Source organism: Telmatherina bonti (assembly GCF_933228915.1).
Source record: "Telmatherina bonti genome assembly, chromosome: 20".
In the NCBI taxonomy this organism is placed as follows: domain Eukaryota; kingdom Metazoa; phylum Chordata; class Actinopteri; order Atheriniformes; family Telmatherinidae; genus Telmatherina; species Telmatherina bonti.
The window spans coordinates 3,089,839-3,111,319 of NC_136618.1; positions in this window are offsets into that span (position 1 = coordinate 3,089,839).

The window sequence follows — 21,481 nt, forward strand, 5'->3', positions numbered from 1 at the left end:
GCTCCAACCTTCCACTGGATCTGATGCTCCAACCTGCTGCTGGATCTGATGCTCCAATCTGCTGCTGGATCTGATGCTCCAACCTGCTGCTGTATCTGATGCTCCAACCTTCCACTGGATCTGATGTTCCAACCTGCTGCTGGATCTGATCCTCCAACCTTCAGCTGCTGGTTCTTATGCTCCAACCTCCTGCTGGTTCTGATGCTCCAACCTGCTGCTGGTTCTGATGCTCCAACCTTCTGCTGCTGGATCTGATGCTCCAACCTGCTGCTTGTTCTGATGCTCCAACCTTCTGCTGGATCTGATGCTCCAACCTTCTGCTGCTGGATCTGATGCTCCAACCTGCTGCTGGATCTGATGCTCCAACCTGCTGCTGGATCTGATGCTCCAACCTTCTGCTGCTGGTTCTGATGCTCCAACCTTCTGCTGCTGGTTCTGATGCTCCAACCTTCCACTGGATCTGATGCTCCAACCTGGTGCTGGATCTGATGCTCCAACCTGCTGCTGGATCTGATGCTCCAACCTTCTGCTGCTGGATCTGATGCTCCAACCTGCTGCTGGATCTGATGCTCCAACCTGCTGCTGGATCTGATGCTCCAACCTTCTGCTGCTGGTTCTGATGCTCCAACCTTCTGCTGCTGGTTCTGATGCTCCAACCTTCTGCTGCTGGTTCTGATGCTCCAACCTTCCACTGGATCTGATGCTCCAACCTGGTGCTGGATCTGATGCTCCAACCTGGTGCTGGATCTGATGCTCCAACCTTCTGCTTCTGGTTCTGATGCTCCAACCTTCTGCTGGATCTGATGCTCCAACCTGCTGCTGCTGGTTCTGATGCTCCAACCTTCTGCTGCTGGTTCTGATGCTCCAACCTTCTGCTGGATCTGATGCTCCAACCTGCTGCTGCTGGTTCTGATGCTCCAACCTTCTGCTGCTGGTTCTGATGCTCCAACCTTCTGCTGCTGGTTCTGATGCTCCAACCTTCTGCTGGATCTGATGCTCCAACCTGCTGCTGCTGGTTCTGATGCTCCAACCTTCTGCTGCTGGATCTGATGCTCCAACCTGCTGCTTGTTCTGATGCTCCAACCTTCTGCTGCTGGTTCTGATGCTCCAACCTTCTGCTGCTGGTTCTGATGCTCCAACCTTCTGCTGCTGGATCTGATGCTCCAACCTTCCACTGGATCTGATGCTCCAACCTGCTGCTGGATCTGATGCTCCAATCTGCTGCTGGATCTGATGCTCCAACCTGCTGCTGTATCTGATGCTCCAACCTTCCACTGGATCTGATGCTCCAACCTGCTGCTGGATCTGATCCTCCAACCTGCGGCTGGTTCTGATGCTCCAACCTTCTGCTGCTGGATCTGATGCTCCAACCTGCTGCTGGATCTGATGCTCCAACCTTCAGCTGCTGGTTCTTATGCTCCAACCTCCTGCTGGTTCTGATGCTCCAACCTTCTGCTGCTTGATCTGATGCTCCAACCTTCCACTGGATCTGATGCTCCAACCTTCCACTGGATCTGATGCTCCAACCTGCGGCTGGTTCTGATGCTCCAACCTTCTGCTGCTGGATCTGATGCTCCAACCTGCTGCTGGATCTGATGCTCCAACCTGCTGCTGCTGGATCTTATGCTCCAACCTTCTGCTGCTGGATCTGATGCTCCAACCTGCTGCTGGATCTGATGGTCCAACCTGCTCCTGTATCTGATGCTCCAACCTTCTGCTGCTGGATCTGATGCTCCAACCTGCTGCTGGATCTGATGCTCCAACCTTCCACTGGATCTGATGCTCCAACCTGCTGCTGGTTCTGATGCTCCAACCTTCTGCTGGTTCTGATGCTCCAACCTTCTGCTGCTGGATCTGACGCTCCAACCTGCTGCTGGATCTGATGCTCCAACCTTCTGCTGCTGGATCTGATGCTCCAACTTTCCACTGGATCTGATGCTCCAACCTGCTGCTGGTTCTGATGCTCCAACCTGCTGCTGCTGGATCTGATGCTCCAACCTGCTGCTCTATCTGATGCTCCAACCTGCTGCTGGATCTGATGCTCCAACCTTCTGCTGCTGGATCTGATGCTCCAACCTGCTGCTGGATCTGATGCTCCAACCTGCTGCTGGATCTGATGCTCCAACCTTCTGCTGCTGGTTCTGATGCTCCAACCTTCTGCTGCTGGTTCTGATGCTCCAACCTTCCACTGGATCTGATGCTCCAACCTGGTGCTGGATCTGATGCTCCAACCTGCTGCTGGATCTGATGCTCCAACCTTCTGCTGCTGGATCTGATGCTCCAACCTGCTGCTGGATCTGATGCTCCAACCTGCTGCTGGATCTGATGCTCCAACCTTCTGCTGCTGGTTCTGATGCTCCAACCTTCTGCTGCTGGTTCTGATGCTCCAACCTTCTGCTGCTGCTTCTGATGCTCCAACCTTCCACTGGATCTGATGCTCCAACCTGGTGCTGGATCTGATGCTCCAACCTGGTGCTGGATCTGATGCTCCAACCTTCTGCTTCTGGTTCTGATGCTCCAACCTTCTGCTGGATCTGATGCTCCAACCTGCTGCTGCTGGTTCTGATGCTCCAACCTTCTGCTGCTGGTTCTGATGCTCCAACCTTCTGCTGCTGGTTCTGATGCTCCAACCTGCTGCTGCTGGTTCTGATGCTCCAACCTTCTGCTGCTGGATCTGATGCTCCAACCTGCTGCTTGTTCTGATGCTCCAACCTTCTGCTGCTGGTTCTGATGCTCCAACCTTCTGCTGCTGGTTCTGATGCTCCAACCTTCTGCTGCTGGATCTGATGCTCCAACCTTCCACTGGATCTGATGCTCCAACCTGCTGCTGGATCTGATGCTCCAATCTGCTGCTGGATCTGATGCTCCAACCTGCTGCTGTATCTGATGCTCCAACCTTCCACTGGATCTGATGTTCCAACCTGCTGCTGGATCTGATCCTCCAACCTTCAGCTGCTGGTTCTTATGCTCCAACCTCCTGCTGGTTCTGATGCTCCAACCTGCTGCTGGTTCTGATGCTCCAACCTTCTGCTGCTGGATCTGATGCTCCAACCTGCTGCTTGTTCTGATGCTCCAACCTTCTGCTGGATCTGATGCTCCAACCTTCTGCTGCTGGATCTGATGCTCCAACCTGCTGCTTGTTCTGATGCTCCAACCTTCTGCTGCTGGTTCTGATGCTCCAACCTTCTGCTGCTGGTTCTGATGCTCCAACCTTCTGCTGCTGGATCTGATGCTCCAACCTTCCACTGGATCTGATGCTCCAACCTGCTGCTGGATCTGATGCTCCAATCTGCTGCTGGATCTGATGCTCCAACCTGCTGCTGTATCTGATGCTCCAACCTTCCACTGGATCTGATGCTCCAACCTGCTGCTGGATCTGATGCTCCAACCTTCAGCTGCTGGTTCTTATGCTCCAACCTCCTGCTGGTTCTGATGCTCCAACCTTCTGCTGCTTGATCTGATGCTCCAACCTTCCACTGGATCTGATGCTCCAACCTTCCACTGGATCTGATGCTCCAACCTGCTGCTGGTTCTGATGCTCCAACCTGCTGCAGCTGGATCTGATGCTCCAACCTGCTGCTGGATCTGATGCTCCAACCTTCTGCTGCTGGACCTGATGCTCCAACCTGCTGCTGGATCTGATGCTCCAACCTGCTGCTGGATCTGATGCTCCAACCTTCTGCTGCTGGTTCTGATGCTCCAACCTTCCACTGGATCTGATGCTCCAACCTGGTGCTGGATCTGATGCTCCAACCTGCTGCTGGTTCTGATGCTCCAACCTTCTGCTGCTGGTTCTGATGCTCCAACCTTCTGCTTGTTCTGATGCTCCAACCTTCTGCTGCTGGATCTGATGCTCCAACCTTCTGCTGCTGGATCAGATGCTCCAACCTGCTGCTGGATCTGATGCTCCAACCTTCTGCTGCTGGATCTGATGCTCCAACCTGCTGCTGGTTCTGATGCTCCAACCTGCTGCTGGTTCTGATGTTCCAACCTTCTGCTGGTTCTGATGCTCCAACCTTCTGCTGCTGGTTCTGATGCTCCAACCTTCCACTGGATCTGATGCTCCAACCTGGTGCTGGATCTGATGCTCCAACCTGCTGCTGGTTCTGATGCTCCAACCTTCTGCTGGTTCTGATGCTCCAACCTGCTGCTGCTGGATCTTATGCTCCAACCTGCTGCTGCTGGATCTTATGCTCCAACCTTCTGCTGCTGGATCTGATGCTCCAACCTGCTGCTGCTGGATCTGATGCTCCAACCTTCTGCTGGATCTGATGCTCCAACCTTCTGCTGGTTCTGATGCTCCAACCTTCTGCTGTATCTGATGCTCCAACCTGCTGCTGGATCTGATGCTCCAACCTGCTGCTGCTGGATCTGATGCTCCAACTTTCCACTGGATCTGATGCTCCAACCTTCTGCTGGTTCTGATGCTCCAACCTTCTGCTGCTGGTTCTGATGCTCCAACCTTCCACTGGATCTGATGCTCCAACCTGGTGCTGGATCTGATGCTCCAACCTGCTGCTGGTTCTGATGCTCCAACCTTCTGCTGTATCTGATGCTCCAACCTGCTGCTGGATCTGATGCTCCAACCTGCTGCTGCTGGATCTGATGCTCCAACTTTCCACTGGATCTGATGCTCCAACCTTCTGCTGGTTCTGATGCTCCAACCTTCTGCTGCTGGTTCTGATGCTCCAACCTTCCACTGGATCTGATGCTCCAACCTGGTGCTGGATCTGATGCTCCAACCTGCTGCTGGTTCTGATGCTCCAACCTTCTGCTGGTTCTGATGCTCCAACCTGCTGCTGCTGGATCTTATGCTCCAACCTTCTGCTGCTGGATCTGATGCTCCAACCTGCTGCTGCTGGATCTGATGCTCCAACCTTCTGCTGGATCTGATGCTCCAACCTGCTGCTGGTTCTGATGCTCCAACCTGCTGCTGGATCTGATGCTCCAACCTGCTGCTTGTTCTGATGCTCCAACCTTCTGCTGCTGGATCTGATGCTCCAACCTTCTGCTGCTGGATCTGATGCTCCAACCTGCTGCTGGATCTGATGCTCCAACCTGCTGCTTGTTCTGATGCTCCAACCTTCTGCTGCTGGATCTGATGCTCCAACCTTCTGCTGCTGGATCTGATGCTCCAACCTGCTGCTGGATCTGATGCTCCAACCTTCCACTGGATCTGATGCTCCAACCTGCTGCTGGATCTGATGCTCCAACCTGCTGCTGGATCTGATGCTCCAACCTTCTGCTGCTGGTTCTGATGCTCCAACCTTCTTCTGCTGGATCTGATGCTCCAACCTTCTGCTGCTGGATCTGATGCTCCAACCTGCTGCTGGATCTGATGCTCCAACCTTCCACTGGATCTGATGCTCCAACCTGGTGCTGGATCTGATGCTCCAACCTGCTGCTGGTTCTGATTCTCCAACCTTCTGCTTCTGGTTCTGATGCTCCAACCTGCTGCTGGATCTGATGCTCCAACCTTCTGCTGCTGGATCTGATGCTCCAACCTTCTGCTGGATCTGATGCTCCAACCTGCTGCTGGTTCTGATGCTCCAACCTGCTGCTGCTGGTTCTGATGCTCCAACCTTCTGCTGCTGGTTCTGATGCTCCAACCTTCTGCTGCTGGATCTGATGCTCCAACCTGCTGCTGGATCTGATGCTCCAACCTGCTGCTTGTTCTGATGCTCCAACCTTCTGCTGCTGTATCTGATTCTCCAACCTGCTGCTGGTTCTGATGCTCCAACCTGCTGCTGCTGGATCTGATGCTCCAACCTTCTGCTGGATCTGATGCTCCAACCTTCTGCTGGATCTGATGCTCCAACCTGCTGCTGGATCTGATGCTCCAACCTGCTGCTGGATCTGATGCTCCAAACTGCTGCTTGTTCTGATGCTCCAACCTTCTGCTGCTGGATCTGATGCTCCAACCTTCTGCTGCTGTATCTGATTCTCCAACCTTCTGCTGCTGGATCTGATGCTCCAACCTTCTGCTGGATCTGATGCTCCAACCTTCTGCTGCTGGTTCTGATGCTCCAACCTGCTGCTGGATCTGATGCTCCAACCTTCTGCTGCTGGTTCTGATGCTCCAACCTTCTGCTACCGGTTCTGATGCTCCAACCTTCTGCTACTGGATCTGATGCTCCAACCTTCTGCTGGATCTGATGCTCCAACCTTCTGCTGCTGGATCTGATGCTCCAACCTTCTGCTACCGGTTCTGATGCTCCAACCTTCATCTACTGGATCTGATGCTCCAACCTTCTGCTGGTTCTGATGCTCCAACCTTCTGCTGCTGGATATGATGCTCCAACCTGCTGCTGGATCTGATGCTCCAACCTTCTGCTACCGGTTCTGATGCTCCAACCTTCTGCTACTGGATCTGATGCTCCAACCTTCTGCTGGTTCTGATGCTCCAACCTTCTGCTGGTTCTGATGCTCCAACCTTCTGCTACTGGTTCTGATGCTCCAACCTTCTGCTACTGGTTCTGATGCTCCAACCTTCTGCTACTGGTTCTGATGCTCCAACCTTCTGCTGCTGGTTCTGATGCTCACACCTTCAGCTGGTTCTGATGCTCCAACCTTCTGCTGGTTCTGATGCTCCAACTTCCTGCTGGATCTGATGCTCCAACATGCTGCTGGTTCTGATGCTCCAACCTGCTGCTGGATCTGATGCTCCAACCTGCTGCTGGTTCTGATGCTCCAACCTGCTGCTGGATCTGATGCTCCAACCTTCTGCTGGATCTGATGCTCCAACCTGCTGCTGGTTCTGATGCTCCAACCTGCTGATGCTTCTGATGCTCCAACCTTCTGCTGGATCTGATGCTCCAACCTGCTGCTGGTTCTGACTCTCCAACCTGCTGCTGGTTCTGATGCTCCAACCTGCTGCTGGATCTGATGCTCCAACCTTCTGCTGCTGGTTCTGATGCTCCAACCTGCTGCTGGTTCTGATGCTCCAACCTTCTGCTGGATCTGATGCTCCAACCTTCTGCTGCTGGTTCTGATGCTCCAACCTTCTGCTGCTGGATATGATGCTCCAACCTGCTGCTGGTTCTGATCCTCCAACCTTCTGCTGCTGGATCTGATGCTCCAACCTGCAGCTGGATCTGATGCTCCAACCTTCTGCTGCTGGTTCTGATGCTCCAACCTTCTGCTGCTTGATCTGATGCTCCAACCTTCTGCTGCTGGTTCTGATGCTCCAACCTGCTGCTGGCTCTGATGCTCCAACCTTCTGCTGCTGGATCTGATGCTCCAACCTTCTGCTGCTGGATCTGATGCTCCAACCTTCTGCTGCTGGATCTGATGCTCCAACCTGCTGCTGGTTCTGATGCTCCAACCTTCTGCTGCTGGTTCTGATGCTCCAACCTTCTGCTGCTGGATTTGATGCTCCAACCTGCTGCTGGTTCTGATCCTCCAACCTTCTGCTGCTGGATCTGATGCTCCAACCTTCTGCTGCTGGTTCTGATGCTTCAACCTGCTGCTGGATCTGATGCTCCAACCTTCTGCTGGATCTGATGCTCCAACCTTCTGCTGCTGGTTCTGATGCTCCAACCTTCTGCTGGATCTGATGCTCCAACCTTCTGCAGCTGGATCTGATGCTCCAACCTTCTGCTGCTGGTTCTGATGCTCCAACCTTCTGCTGCTGGATATGATGCTCCAACCTGCTGCTGGTTCTGATCCTCCAACCTTCTGCTGCTGGATCTGATGCTCCAACCTGCAGCTGGATCTGATGCTCCAACCTTCTGCTGCTGGTTCTGATGCTCCAACCTTCTGCTGCTGAATCTGATGCTCCAACCTTCTGCTCCTGGTTCTGATGCTCCAACCTGCTGCTGGCTCTGATGCTCCAACCTTCTGCTGCTGGTTCTGATGCTCCAACCTTCTGCTGCTGGATCTGATGCTCCAACCTTCTGCTGCTGGATCTGATGCTCCAACCTGCTGCTGGTTCTGATGCTCCAACCTTCTGCTGCTGGATCTGATGCTCCAACCTGCAGCTGGATCTGATGCTCCAACCTTCTGCTGCTGGTTCTGATGCTCCAACCTTCTGCTGCTGGATCTGATGCTCCAACCTTCTGCTGCTGGTTCTGATGCTCCAACCTGCTGCTGGCTCTGATGCTCCAACCTTCTGCTGCTGGTTCTGATGCTCCAACCTGCTGCTGGCTCTGATGCTCCAACCTTCTGATGCTGGATCAGATGCTCCAACCTTCTGCTGCTGGATCTGATGCTCCAACCTTCTGCTGCTGGTTCTGATACTCCAACCTTCTGCTGCTGGTTCTGATGCTCCAACCTCCTGCTGCTGGTTCTGATGCACCAACCTTCTGCTGGTTCTGATGCTCCAACCTGCTGCTGCTGGTTCTGATGCTCCAACCTTCTGCAGCTGGATCTGATGCTCCAACCTTCTGCTGCTGGTTCTGATGCTCCAACCTTCTGCTGCTGGATATGATGCTCCAACCTGCTGCTGGTTCTGATCCTCCAACCTTCTGCTGCTGGATCTGATGCTCCAACCTTCTGCTGCTGGTGCTGATGCTCCAACCTGCTGCTGGCTCTGATGCTCCAACCTTCTGCTGCTGGATCTGATGCTCCAACCTTCTGCTGCTGGATCTGATGCTCCAACCTTCTGCTGCTGGATCTGATGCTCCAACCTGCTGCTGGTTCTGATGCTCCAACCTTCTGCTGCTGGATCTGATGCTCCAACCTGCAGCTGGATCTGATGCTCCAACCTTCTGCTGCTGGTTCTGATGCTCCAACCTTCTGCTGCTGGATCTGATGCTCCAACCTTCTGCTGCTGGTTCTGATGCTCCAACCTGCTGCTGGATCTGAGGCTCCAACCTGCTGCTGGTTCTGATGCTTAAACCTTCTGCTGCTGGATCTGATGTTCCAACATGCTGCTGGTTCTGATGCTCCAACCTGCTGCTGGATCTGATGCTCCAACCTTCTGCTTCTGGATCTGATGCTCCAACCTTCCACTGGATCTGATGCTCCAACCTGCTGCTGGTTCTGATGCTGCAACCTTCTGCTGGTTCTGATGCTCCAACCTGCTGCTGCTGGATCTGATGCTCCAACCTGCTGCTGGATCTGATGCTCCAACCTGCTGCTGGATCTGATGCTCCAACCTTCTGCTGCTGGATCTGATGCTCCAACCTGCTGCTGGATCTGATGCTCCAACCTGCTGCTGCTGGTTCTGATGCTCCAACCTGCTGCTGGTTCTGATGCTCCAACCTTCTGCTGCTGGATCTGATGCTCCAACCTGCTGCTGGATCTGATGCTCCAACCTGCTGCTTGTTCTGATGCTCCAAACTTCTGCTGCTGGATCTGATGCTCCAACCTTCTGCTTCTGGATCTGATGCTCCAACCTGCTGCTGGATCTGATGCTCCAACCTGGCACTGGATCTGATGCTCCAACCTTCTGCTGCTGGATCTGATGCTCCAACCTTCTGCTGCTGGTTCTGATGCTCCAACCTTCTGCTTCTGGTTCTGATGCTCCAACCATCTGCTGGATCTGATGCTCCAACCTGCTGCTGCTGGTTCTTATGCTCCAACCTTCTGCTGCTGGTTCTGATGCTCCAACCTTCTGCTGCTGGTTCTGATGCACCAACCTTCTGCTGGATCTGATGCTCCAACCTGCTGCTGCTGGTTCTGATGCTCCAACCTTCTGCTGCTGGTTCTGATGCTCCAACCTTCTGCTGCTGGTTCTGATGCTCCAACCTTCTGCTGCTGGATCTGATGCTCCAACCTGCTGCTGGTTCTGATGCTCCAACCTTCTGCTGCTGGTTCTGATGCTCCAACCTTCTGCTGGTTCTGATGCTCCAACCTTCTGCTGCTGGTTCTGATGCTCCAACCTTCTGCTGGTTCTGATGCTCCAACCTTCTGCTGGTTCTGATGCTCCAACCTTCTGCTGCTGGATCTGATGCTCCAACCTGCTGCTTGTTCTGATGCTCCAACCTTCTGCTGCTGGTTCTGATGCTCCAACCTGCTGCTGGTTGTGATGCTCCAACCTTCTGCTGCTGGTTCTGATGCTCCAACCTTCTGCTGCTGGTTCTGATGCTCCAACCTTCTGCTGCTGGTTCTGATGCTCCAACCTTCTGCTGCTGGTTCTGATGCTCCAACCTTCTGCTGCTGGATCTGATGCTCCAACCTGCTGCTGGATCTGATGCTCCAACCTGCTGCTGCTGGTTCTGATGCTCCAACCTGCTGCTGGTTCTGATGCTCCAACCTTCTGCTGCTGGATCTGATGCTCCAACCTGCTTCTGGATCTGATGCTCCAACCTGCTGCTGGTTCTGATGCTCCAACCTTCGACTGGATCTGATGCTCCAACCTTCTGCTGCTGGATCTGATGCTCCAACCTTCTGCTGCTGGATCTGATGCTCCAACCTTCCACTGGATCTGATGCTCCAACCTTCTGCTGCTGGTTCTGATGCTCCAACCTTCTGCTGCTGGATCTGATGCTCCAACCTTCCACTGGATCTGATGCTCCAACCTGCTGCTGGTTCTGATGCTCCAACCTTCTGCTGGTTCTGATGCTCCAACCTGCTGCTGCTGGATCTGATGCTCCAACCTGCTGCTGGATCTGATGCTCCAACCTGCTGCTGGATCTGATGCTCCAACCTTCTGCTGCTGGATCTGATGCTCCAACCTGCTGCTGGATCTGATGCTCCAACCTGCTGCTGCTGGTTCTGATGCTCCAACCTGCTGCTGGTTCTGATGCTCCAACCTTCTGCTGCTGGATCTGATGCTCCAACCTGCTGCTGGATCTGATGCTCCAACCTGCTGCTTGTTCTGATGCTCCAAACTTCTGCTGCTGGATCTGATGCTCCAACCTTCTGCTTCTGGATCTGATGCTCCAACCTGCTGCTGGATCTGATGCTCCAACCTTCCACTGGATCTGATGCTCCAACCTTCTGCTGCTGGATCTGATGCTCCAACCTTCTGCTGCTGGTTCTGATGCTCCAACCTTCTGCTGCTGGATCTGATGCTCCAACCTTCCACTGGATCTGATGCTCCAACCTTCTGCTGGATCTGATGCTCCAACCTGCTGCTGGTTCTGATGCTCCAACCTTCTGCTTCTGGTTCTGATGCTCCAACCATCTGCTGGATCTGATGCTCCAACCTGCTGCTGCTGGTTCTGATGCTCCAACCTTCTGCTGCTGGTTCTGATGCTCCAACCTTCTGCTGCTGGTTCTGATGCACCAACCTTCTGCTGGATCTGAAGCTCCAACCTGCTGCTGCTGGTTCTGATGCTCCAACCTTCTGCTGCTGGTTCTGATGCTCCAACCTTCTGCTGCTGGTTCTGATGCTCCAACCTTCTGCTGCTGGATCTGATGCTCCAACCTGCTGCTGGTTCTGATGCTCCAACCTTCTGCTGCTTGTTCTGATGCTCCAACCTTCTGCTGCTGGTTCTGATGCTCCAACCTTCTGCTGCTGGTTCTGATGCTCCAACCTTCTGCTGCTGGATCTGATGCTCCAACCTTCTGCTGCTGGTTCTGATGCTCCAACTTTCTGCTGCTGGTTCTGATGCTCCAACCTTCTGCTGGATCTGATGCTCCAACCTGCTGCTGGATCTGATGCTCCAACCTTCCACTGGATCTGATGCTCCAACCTGCTGCTGGTTCTGATGCTCCAACCTGCTGCTGGATCTTATGCTCCAACCTTCTGCTGCTGGATCTGATGCTCCAACCTTCTGCTGCTGGTTCTGATGCTCCAACTTTCTGCTGCTGGTTCTGATGCTCCAACCTTCTGCTGGATCTGATGCTCCAACCTGCTGCTGGATCTGATGCTCCAACCTTCCACTGGATCTGATGCTCCAACCTGCTGCTGGATCTTATGCTCCAACCTTCTGCTGCTTGTTCTGATGCTCCAACCTTCTGCTGCTGGTTCTGATGCTCCAACCTTCTGCTGCTGGTTCTGATGCTCCAACCTTCTGCTGCTGGATCTGATGCTCCAACCTTCTGCTGCTGGTTCTGATGCTCCAACTTTCTGCTGCTGGTTCTGATGCTCCAACCTTCTGCTGGATCTGATGCTCCAACCTGCTGCTGGATCTGATGCTCCAACCTTCCACTGGATCTGATGCTCCAACCTGCTGCTGGTTCTGATGCTCCAACCTGCTGCTGGATCTTATGCTCCAACCTTCTGCTGCTGGATCTGATGCTCCAACCTTCTGCTGCTGGTTCTGATGCTCCAACTTTCTGCTGCTGGTTCTGATGCTCCAACCTTCTGCTGGATCTGATGCTCCAACCTGCTGCTGGATCTGATGCTCCAACCTTCCACTGGATCTGATGCTCCAACCTGCTGCTGGATCTTATGCTCCAACCTTCTGCTGCTGGATCTGATGCTCCAACCTTCTGCTGCTGTATCAGATGCTCCAACCTGCTGCTGGATCTGATGCTCCAACCTGCTGCTGGATCTGATGCTCCAACCTTCTGCTGCTGGATCTGATGCTCCAACCTTCTGCTGGTTCTGATGCTCCAACCTGCTGCTGCTGGATCTGATGCTCCAACCTGCTGCTTGTTCTGATGCTCCAACCTTCTGCTGCTGGTTCTGATGCTCCAACCTTCTGCTGCTGGTTCTGATGCTCCAACCTTCTGCTGCTGGATCTGATGCTCCAACCTTCTGCTGCTGGTTCTGATGCTCCAACCTCCTGCTGGTTCTGATGCTCCAACCTTCTGCTGCTGGATCTGATGCTCCAACCTTCCACTGGATCTGATGCTCCAACCTGCTGCTGGATCTGATGCTCCCATCTGCTGCTGGATCTGATGCTCCAACCTGCTGCTGGATCTGATGCTCCAACCTTCTGCTGGTGGATCTGATGCTCCAACCTGCTGCTGGATCTGATGCTCCAACCTGCTGCTGGATCTGATGCTCCAACCTTCCACTTGATCTGATGCTCCAACCTGCTGCTGGATCTGATGCTCCAACCTGCTGCTGGTTCTGATGCTCCAACCTTCTGCTGCTGGATCTGACGCTCCAACCTGCTGCTGGATCTGATGCTCCAACCTTCTGCTGCTGGATCTGATGCTCCAACTTTCCACTGGATCTGATGCTCCAACCTGCTGCTGGTTCTGATGCTCCAACCTTCTGCTGCTGGTTCTGATGCTCCAACCTCCTGCTGGTTCTGATGCTCCCATCTGCTGCTGGATCTGATGCTCCAACCTGCTGCTGGATCTGATGCTCCAACCTTCTGCTGGTGGATCTGATGCTCCAACCTGCTGCTGGATCTGATGCTCCAACCTTCCACTTGATCTGATGCTCCAACCTGCTGCTGGATCTGATGCTCCAACCTGCTGCTGGTTCTGATGCTCCAACCTTCTGCTGCTGGATCTGACGCTCCAACCTGCTGCTGGATCTGATGCTCCAACCTTCTGCTGCTGGATCTGATGCTCCAACTTTCCACTGGATCTGATGCTCCAACCTGCTGCTGGTTCTGATGCTCCAACCTCCTGCTGGTTCTGATGCTCCAACCTTCCACTGGATCTGATGCTCCAACCTTCCACTGGATCTGATGCTCCAACCTTCCACTGGATCTGATGCTCCAACCTTCCACTGGATCTGATGCTCCAACCTTCTGCTGCTGGATCTGATGCTCCAACCTGCTGCTGGATCTGATGCTCCAACCTTCTGCTGCTGGATCTGATGCTCCAACCTGCTGCTGGTTCTGATGCTCCAACCTTCTGCTGCTGGTTCTGATGCTCCAACCTCCTGCTGGTTCTGATGCTCCAACCTTCTGCTGCTGGATCTGATGCTCCAACCTTCCACTGGATCTGATGCTCCAACCTGCTGCTGGTTCTGATGCTCCAACCTTCTGCTGGTTCTGATGCTCCAACCTGCTGCTGCTGGATCTGATGCTCCAACCTGCTGCTGGATCTGATGCTCCAACCTTCTGCTGCTGGTTCTGATGCTCCAACCTTCCACTGGATCTGATGCTCCAACCTGGTGCTGGATCTGATGCTCCAACCTGCTGCTGGTTCTGATGCTCCAACCTTCTGCTGCTGGTTCTGATGCTCCAACCTGCTGCTGGTTCTGATGCTCAAACCTTCTGCTGCTGGATCTGATGCTCCAACCTGCTGCTGGATCTGATGCTCCAACCTGCTGCTTGTTCTGATGCTCCAACCTTCTGCTGCTGGTTCTGATGCTCCAACCTTCTGCTGCTGGATCTGATGCTCCAACCTGCTGCTGGATCTGATGTTCCAACCTTCCACTGGATCCGATGCTCCAACCTTCTGCTGCTGGATCTGATGCTCCAACCTTCTGCTGCTGGTTCTGATGCTCCAACCTTCTGCTGCTGGATCTGATGCTCCAACCTTCCACTGGATCTGATGCTCCAACCTGCTGCTGGATCTGATGCTCCAACCTGCTGCTGGTTCTGATGCTCCAACCTTCTGCTTCTGGTTCTGATGCTCCAACCTGCTGCTGGATCTGATGCTCCAACCTTCTGCTGCTGGATCTGATGCTCCAACCTTCTGCTGCTGGTTCTGATGCTCCAACTTTCTGCTGCTGGTTCTGATGCTCCAACCTTCTGCTGGATCTGATGCTCCAACCTGCTGCTGGATCTGATGCTCCAACCTTCCACTGGATCTGATGCTCCAACCTGCTGCTGGTTCTGATGCTCCAACCTGCTGCTGGATCTTATGCTCCAACCTTCTGCTGCTGGATCTGATGCTCCAACCTTCTGCTGCTGGTTCTGATGCTCCAACTTTCTGCTGCTGGTTCTGATGCTCCAACCTTCTGCTGGATCTGATGCTCCAACCTGCTGCTGGATCTGATGCTCCAACCTTCCACTGGATCTGATGCTCCAACCTGCTGCTGGTTCTGATGCTCCAACCTGCTGCTGGATCTTATGCTCCAACCTTCTGCTGCTGGATCTGATGCTCCAACCTTCTGCTGCTGGTTCTGATGCTCCAACCTCCTGCTGGTTCTGATGCTCCAACCTTCTGCTGCTGGATCTGATGCTCCAACCTTCCACTGGATCTGATGCTCCAACCTGCTGCTGGATCTGATGCTCCCATCTGCTGCTGGATCTGATGCTCCAACCTGCTGCTGGATCTGATGCTCCAACCTTCTGCTGGTGGATCTGATGCTCCAACCTGCTGCTGGATCTGATGCTCCAACCTTCCACTTGATCTGATGCTCCAACCTGCTGCTGGATCTGATGCTCCAACCTGCTGCTGGTTCTGATGCTCCAACCTTCTGCTGCTGGATCTGACGCTCCAACCTGCTGCTGGATCTGATGCTCCAACCTTCTGCTGCTGGATCTGATGCTCCAACCTTCCACTTGATCTGATGCTCCAACCTGCTGCTGGATCTGATGCTCCAACCTGCTGCTGGTTCTGATGCTCCAACCTTCTGCTGCTGGATCTGACGCTCCAACCTGCTGCTGGATCTGATGCTCCAACCTTCTGCTGCTGGATCTGATGCTCCAACTTTCCACTGGATCTGATGCTCCAACCTGCTGCTGGTTCTGATGCTCCAACCTTCTGCTGCTGGTTCTGATGCTCCAACCTCCTGCTGGTTCTGATGCTCCAACCTTCCACTGGATCTGATGCTCCAACCTTCCACTGGATCTGATGCTCCAACCTTCCACTGGATCTGATGCTCCAACCTTCCACTGGATCTGATGCTCCAACCTTCTGCTGCTGGTTCTGATGCTCCAACCTCCTGCTGGTTCTGATGCTCCAACCTTCTGCTGCTGGATCTGATGCTCCAACCTTCCACTGGATCTGATGCTCCAACCTGCTGCTGGTTCTGATGCTCCAACCTGCTGCTGGTTCTGATGCTCCAACCTTCTGCTGCTGGATCTGATGCTCCAACCTGCTGCTGGATCTGATGCTCCAACCTGCTGCTTGTTCTGATGCTCCAACCTTCTGCTGCTGGTTCTGATGCTCCAACCTTCTGCTGCTGGAACTGATGCTCCAACCTGCTGCTGGATCTGATGTTCCAACCTTCCACTGGATCTGATGCTCCAACCTTCCACTGGATCCGATGCTCCAACCTTCTGCTGCTGGATCTGATGCTCCAACCTTCTGCTGCTGGTTCTGATGCTCCAACCTTCTGCTGCTGGATCTGATGCTCCAACCTTCCACTGGATCTGATGCTCCAACCTGGTGCTGGATCTGATGCTCCAACCTGCTGCTGGTTCTGATGCTCCAACCTTCTGATTCTGGTTCTGATGCTCAAACCTGCTGCTGGATCTGATGCTCCAACCTTCTGCTGCTGGATCTGATGCTCCAACCTTCTGCTGCTGGTTCTGATGCTCCAACCTTCTGCTGCTGGTTCTGATGCTCCAACCTTCTGCTGCTGGTTCTGATGCTCCAACCTTCTGCTGCTGGTTCTGATGCTCCAACCTTCTGCTGGATCTGATGCTCCAACCTGCTGCTGGATCTGATGCTCCAACCTTCCACTGGATCTGATGCTCCAACCTGCTGCTGGTTCTGATGCTCCAACCTGCTGCTGCTGGATCTTATGCTCCAACCTTCTGCTGCTGGATCTGATGCTCCAACCTTCTGCTGCTGTATCAGATGCTCCGACCTGCTGCTGGATCTGATGCTCCAACCTGCTGCTGGATCTGATGCTCCAACCTTCTGCTGCTGGATCTGATGCTCCAACCTTCTGCTGCTGGATCTGATGCTCCAACCTTCTGCTGCTGGATCTGATTCTCCAACCTGCTGCTGCTGGATCTGATGCTCCAACCTGCTGCTGGATCTGATGCTCCAACCTTCTGCTGGATCTGATGCTCCAACCTTCTGCTGGTTCTGATGCTCCAACCTGCTGCTGGATCTGATGCTCCAACCTGCTGCTGGTTCTGATGCTCCAACCTTCTGCTGGTTCTGATGCTCCAACCTTCTGCTGGATCTGATGCTCGAACCTGCTGCTGGTTCTGATGCTCCAACCTTCTGCTGCTGGTTCTGATGCTCCAACCTTCCACTGGATCTGATGCTCCAAACCTTCTGCTGCTGGATCTGATGCTTCAACCTTCTGCTGCTGGATCTGATGCTCCAACCTTCTGCTGCTGGTTCTGATGCTCCAACCTTCTGATGCTGGATCTGATGCTCCAACCTTCGACTGGATCTGATGCTCCAACCTGGTGCTGGATCTGATGCTCCAACCTGCTGTTGGTTCTGATGCTCCAACCTTCTGCTTCTGGTTCTGATGCTCCAACCTGCTGCTGGATCTGATGCTCCAACCTTCTGCTGCTGGATCTGATGCTCCAACCTTCTGCTGGATCTGTTGCTCCAACCTGCTGCTGGTTCTGATGCTCCAACCTTCTGCTGCTGGTTCTGATGCTCCAACCTTCTGCTGCTGGATCTGATGCTCCAACCTTCTGCTGGATCTGATGCTCCAACCTTCCACTGGATCTGATGCTCCAACCTGGTGCTGGATCTGATGCTCCAACCTGCTGCTGGTTCTGATGCTCCAACCTTCTGCTTCTGGTTCTGATGCTCCAACCTGCTGCTGGATCTGATGCTCCAACCTTCTGCTGCTGGATCTGATGCTCCAACCTTCTGCTGCTGGTTCTGATGCTCCAACCTTCTGCTGCTGGTTCTGATGCTCCAACCTGGTGCTGGATCTGATGCTCCAACCTGCTGCTGGATCTGATGCTCCAACCTGCTGCTTGTTCTGATGCTCCAACCTTCTGCTGGTTCTGATGCTCCAACCTTCTGCTGGTTCTGATGCTCCAACCTGCTGCTGCTGGATTTGATGCTCCAACCTTCTGCTGCTGGTTCTGATGCTCGAACCTTCTGCTACTGGTTCTGATGCTCCAACCTGCTGCTGGTTCTGATGCTCCAACCTGCTGCTGGATCTGATGCTCCAACCTGCTGCTGGATCTGATGCTCCAACCTTCCACTGGATCTGATGCTCCAACCTGGTGCTGGATCTGATGCTCCAACCTGCTGCTGGTTCTGATGCTCCAACCTTCTGCTTCTGGTTCTGATGCTCCAACCTGCTGCTGGATCTGATGCTCCAACCTTCTGCTGCTGGATCTGATGCTCCAACCTTCTGCTGCTGGTTCTGATGCTCCAACCTTCTGCTGCTGGTTCTGATGCTCCAACCTTCTGCTGCTGGTTCTGATGCTCCAACCTTCTGCTGCTGGTTCTGATGCTCCAACCTTCTGCTGGATCTGATGCTCCAACCTGCTGCTGGATCTGATGCTCCAACCTTCCACTGGATCTGATGCTCCAACCTGCTGCTGGTTCTGATGCTCCAACCTGTTGCTGCTGGATCTTATGCTCCAACCTTCTGCTGCTGGATCTGATGCTCCAACCTTCTGCTGCTGTATCAGATGCTCCGACCTGCTGCTGGATCTGATGCTCCAACCTGCTGCTGGATCTGATGCTCCAACCATCTGCTGCTGGATCTGATGCTCCAACCTTCTGCTGCTGGATCTGATGCTCCAACCTTCTGCTGCTGGATCTAATTCTCCAACCTGCTGCTGCTGGATCTGATGCTCCAACCTGCTGCTGGATCTGATGCTCCAACCTTCTGCTGGATCTGATGCTCCAACCTTCTGCTGGTTCTGATGCTCCAACCTGCTGCTGGATCTGATGCTCCAACCTGCTGCTGGTTCTGATGCTCCAACCTTCTGCTGGTTCTGATGCTCCAACCTTCTGCTGGATCTGATGCTCGAACCTGCTGCTGGTTCTGATGCTCCAACCTTCTGCTGCTGGTTCTGATGCTCCAACCTTCCACTGGATCTGATGCTCCAACCTTCTGCTGCTGGATCTGATGCTTCAACCTTCTGCTGCTGGATCTGATGCTCCAACCTTCTGCTGCTGGTTCTGATGCTCCAACCTTCTGATGCTGGATCTGATGCTCCAACCTTCCACTGGATCTGATGCTCCAACCTGGTGCTGGATCTGATGCTCCAACCTGCTGTTGGTTCTGATGCTCCAACCTTCTGCTTCTGGTTCTGATGCTCCAACCTGCTGCTGGATCTGATGCTCCAACCTTCTGCTGCTGGATCTGATGCTCCAACCTTCTGCTGCTGGTTCTGATGCTCCAACCTTCGGCTGGATCTGATGCTCCAACCTGCTGCTGGATCTGATGCTCCAACCTTCCACTGGATCTGATGCTCCAACCTGCTGCTGGTTCTGATGCTCCAACCTGCTGCTGCTGGATCTTATGCTCCAACCTTCTGCTGCTGGATCTGATGCTCCAACCTTCTGCTGCTGTATCAGATGCTCCGACCTGCTGCTGGATCTGATGCTCCAACCTGCTGCTGGATCTGATGCTCCAACCTTCTGCTGCTGGATCTGATGCTCCAACCTTCTGCTGCTGGATCTGATGCTCCAACCTTCTGCTGCTGTATCTGATTCTCCAACCTGCTGCTGCTGGATCTGATGCTCCAACCTGCTGCTGGATCTGATGCTCCAACCTTCTGCTGGATCTGATGCTCCAACCTTCTGCTGGTTCTGATGCTCCAACCTGCTGCTGGATCTGATGCTCCAACCTTCTGCTGCTGGATCTGATGCTCCAACCTTCTGCTGGATCTGTTGCTCCAACCTGCTGCTGGTTCTGATGCTCCAACCTTCTGCTGCTGGTTCTTATACTCCAACCTTCTGCTGCTGGTTCTGATGCTCCAACCTTCTGCTGCTGGATCTGATGCTCCAACCTTCTGCTGGTTCTGATGCTCCAACCTGCTGCTGGATCTGATGCTCCAACCTTCTGCTGCTGGATCTGATGCTCCAACCTTCTGCTGGATCTGTTGCTCCAACCTGCTGCTGGTTCTGATGCTCCAACCTTCTGCTGCTGGTTCTGATGCTCCAACCTTCTGCTGCTGGATCTGATGCTCCAACCTTCTGCTGCTGGATCTGATGCTCCTACCTTCTGCTGCTGTATCTGATGCTCCAACCTTCCACTGGATCTGATGCTCCAACCTGCTGCTGGTTCTGATGCTCCAACTTGCTGCTGGTTCTGATGCTACAACCTTCTGCTGCTGGTTCTGATGCTCCAACCTTCTGCTGCTGGTTCTGATGCTCCAACCTTCTGCTGCTAGATCTGATGCTCCAACTTGCTGCTGCTGGTTCTGATGCTCCAACCTTCTGCTGGATCTGATGCTCAAACCTGCTGCTGGTTCTGATGCTCCAACCTTCTGCTGCTGTATCTGATGCTCCAACCTGCTGCTGGTTCTGATGCTCCAACCTGCTGCTGCTGGATCTGATGCTCCAACCTTCTGCTGGATCTGATGCTCCAACCTGCTGATGGATCTGATGCTCCAACATGCTGCTGGTTCTGATGCTCCAACCTTCTGCTGGATCTGATGCTCCAACCTTCTGCTGGATCTGATGCTCCAACCTGCTGCTGGTTCTGATGCTCCAACCTGCTGCTGGTTCTGATGCTCCAACCTTCTGCTGGATCTGATGCTCCAACCTGCTGCTGGTTCTGATGCTCCAACCTTCCACTGGATCTGATGCTCCAACCTGGTGCTGGATCTGATGCTCCAACCTGCTGCTGCTGGATTTGATGCTCCAACCTTCTGCTGCTGGTTCTGATGCTCGAACCTTCTGCTACTGGTTCTGATGCTCCAACCTTCTGCTGCTGGTTCTGATGCTCCAACCTCCTGCTGCTGGATCTGATGCTCCAACCTTCTGCTACTTGTTCTGATGCTCCAACCTTCTGCTGCTGGTTCTGATGCTCCAACCTCCTGCTACTGGTTCTGATGCTCCAACCTTCTGCTACTGGTTCTGATGCTCCAACCTTCTGCTGCTGGATCTGATGCTCCAACCTTCTGCTGGATCTGATGCTCCAACCTGCTGCTGGTTCTGATGCTCCAACCTGCTGCTGGTTCTGATGCTCCAACCTTCTGCTGGTTCTGATGCTCCAACCTGCTGCTGGATCTGATGCTCCAACCTGCTACTGGTTCTGATGCTCCAACCTTCTGCTACTGGTTCTGATGCTCCAACCTTCTGCTGCTGGATCTGATGCTCCAACCTTCTGCTGGATCTGATGCTCCAACCTGCTGCTGGTTCTGATGCTCCAACCTGCTGCTGGTTCTGATGCTCCAACCTGCTGCTGGTTCTGATGCTCCAACCTGCTGCTGGTTCTGATGCTCCAACCTTCTGCTGGTTCTGATGCTCCAACCTTCCACTGGATCTGATGCTCCAACCTGCTGCTGCTGGATCTGATGCTCCAACCTTCTGCTGCTGGAACTGATGCTCCAACCTGCTGCTGGTTCTGATGCTCCAACCTTCTGCTGCTGGATCTGATGCTCCAACCTTTTGCTGCTGTATCTGATGCTCCAACCTCCTGCTGGATCTGATGCTCCAACCTTCTGCTGCTGGTTCTGATGCTCCAACCTGCTGCTGCTGGTTCTGATGCTCCAACCTGCTGCTGGATCTGATGCTCCAACCTTCTGCTGCTGGATCTGATGCTCCAACCTGCTGCTGGTTCTGATGCTCCAACCTGCTGCTGCTGGTTCTGATGCTCCAACCTGCTGCTGGGTCTGATGCTCCAACCTGCTGCTGCTGGTTCTGATGCTCCAACCTGCTGCTGGGTCTGATGCTCCAA